Source organism: Condylura cristata, unplaced genomic scaffold, assembly GCF_000260355.1.
Source record: "Condylura cristata isolate star-nosed mole 26May11 unplaced genomic scaffold, ConCri1.0 scaffold00035, whole genome shotgun sequence".
In the NCBI taxonomy this organism is placed as follows: domain Eukaryota; kingdom Metazoa; phylum Chordata; class Mammalia; order Eulipotyphla; family Talpidae; genus Condylura; species Condylura cristata.
The window spans coordinates 4,602,145-4,604,575 of NW_004567136.1; the positions used below are offsets into that span (position 1 = coordinate 4,602,145).

Here is a 2,431-nt window from a genome sequence, read left to right on the forward strand (position 1 = left end):
ATCCGATGAGAACGACGGTAGGGGTTCTCACTCATTTTGTTCAGCTTTTCCAAGGAATGCATTTGAGGGGTGTCATCATCGATCCAAGCACATTCCAAGAATTATAGACTTAAGAGTTCAAGCAGGAGGCCTAGCTTCCAGCTCCTGTCACCAAGCATCTCCAGAAAAATTCCTTCTACTCTGGGTCAACCCTGCATACCACTGGCAAAAGGTAGAATGACGACCTCTTAGGCCATCGATTCTTTCCACCACCATTGTGCACTCAGGTCAGAAGACAGCTCACCACTTGTGTGTGTCCTAGATTATAGGACAATTCCCGTCACATCCTGAAGGTTCTGCCAGCACCTTAGCTATCTAGGTAAGCACAGTCTTCCTCCATTAGTGCAAGGCCAGTGCCCATTCAACTTGCCACTTGACCTGAGAGGTGTTGAGAGAAAACAGAAACCATTCAGAAAGGTAGCCAGGAACACGATGTCTAACAAAGGTTACTCTGGGGATATTGTCATTGGCCATCATTAGCTCTATCCCAGCGATATGAATTTAGATGTGTGTAACAGTGCCATCAAGGGCCAGGTGTGACACCAAACGCGGGACCAAACAGCCCAGCCACTAGCTAAAGAAGCTCTGCTTCACAGAGACATGCTCACTTTCAGTGAAATCACTGGGCATAAGGCCAGTCTCTGAGAAGCTGCCACCTGTCTGATGTTTAATACGTGTGGTCACAGGGGAAGTTCTCCCTTGGACTACCACAAAGGAGAGGATGCTGTGCTGGACCTCAGATCCGATGAGAACGACGGTAGGAGTTCTCACTCATTTTGTTCAGCTTTTCCAAGGAATGCATTTGAGGGGTGTCATCATCGATCCAGCACACCTGAGGAGGCTGCACACCTTTGGAATGTAAGGTGGCCCCCTGCCAGAGGAGCCCAGGTCAATATATGCCTACAGCAGCTAAGAGGGTGCAGACACTAACAGGTAGACAGAGAGAGTCCTTCCACACTTGGATGAAAGACTCACATGTCAATGGGAGAGGTGGAATCACCACCTGTCGGGCAGTTCTGCTAACTGCCAATAACCAAATTAATCCTCAGGGAAGAGAGAACCTACCCTGTGACTATCCAGGGTTACTGTGCGCTCCCCTCCACTTCTTCCATGGACAACACTGCACTTCCAGTGATGAGAGGAGTGAGGTCTTCCACCTTGTGAGGAAGAACAGCATCCTCTATGCCAACTGCACCTGAGAGGTGTGGAGAGATCACAGCCACGCTTCAGAAAGGCATCCAGGAACATGATGTGTATCAAAGGTTACCCTGCGGCCTGATGCCCTCTGCTGTCAATGGCTCGTCCCTAAGCTATGACATATGGATTCTTTGATCACGTCTCCTGAAACTAGTTTTGTGGGGACCTCTCAATGCACCTCCAGTTGTGACCACTATACCAAGGACATTGATTGACATCACTGGCCTAATTCTGAGGTAAAAATCCAGGCCTGAAGCCCACAGAATGTGAGTTATTGGACAGCTGGCTGGTATGTGCATGTGTGCGTCAAGGGTCAGCTCTGCCTCTCGCCTATGGCCCCACCTCAAACTCAGTGCTGGACCTCAGATCCGATGAGAACGACGGTAGGGGTTCTCACTCATTTTGTTCAGCTTTTCCAAGGAATGCATTTGAGGGGTGTCATCATCGATCCCAGCACATTTGAGAAGGCTTCAGACTCTCAGAATTCTAGGGAGTGGGCTAGCCAGCCAATCCAGGAGCTAAGGCCTCCAGAAGACTGCAGGTACAGAGCCCTTCTCCCTAACAGGTGAGATTCTGTCCACCAAAGCAATCCCCACTGACACTGGGGAAGGGGCAGATGAGCCCCCCCAGGCAGTTCTGGGGGCACCCATCCCGATTTGCATCAGGCAAGGGGAGCTTACCACATGTCAGCATCTACGAGAAGGTGGACCCCCAGTGACGCTCCCCTGCACTCGGCCGCACTTGCTGTCGCTCACAGCAATAAGGTTTTCCTCCCTCTGTGCACTGTAGCCATTTCTCCACAGCACCTGCACCTGCAAGGTGTGGAGAGAAAACACACACCTTCAGAAGGCTCTCAGAAGATGTTGTGTACCAAATGTTTGCCCATGGCCAAATGCTCTCTCCACTCCTCAGCTCTGTCCCTGAGCCATGACCAGAGATTTGTGTGGCAGTGCCGTGGAGGACCAAGGCATCGCACCACAACACCGGCACAGCAGGGAGTGGTGTGAGGCTCTGCATCACAGGCTCATGTTCACTTCTGACAGGACTGGACATAAGGCCACAGTCTCTGACTTGCTGCACCCCAGATGGTGGCTGCATGTCTGTGGTAACAAAGGGAGCTCTCCCTCTCGCTAAATTCCTGATTGGGACAGCGTGCTGGACCTCAGATCCGATGAGAACGACGGTAGGGGTTCTC

General features: G+C 51.3%; 1 long non-coding RNA gene across 6 annotated transcripts in view; it reads right to left on the bottom strand.

Annotated features, from left to right (window-relative positions):
- LOC105854388 overlaps positions 1-2,431 on the bottom strand; it is a 29,986-nt gene that overhangs the window by 15,574 nt on the left and 11,981 nt on the right. Inside the window, exon 1 of one of the 6 annotated variants that reach the window (XR_001146070.1) lies at positions 1,917-2,043. The exons of the other annotated variants lie outside the window; for them this stretch is intronic. This is a non-coding gene — a long non-coding RNA (uncharacterized LOC105854388). Of the gene's footprint in view, positions 1-1,916; positions 2,044-2,431 lie in introns of those variants that run through there. 6 annotated transcript variants of the gene reach the window in all.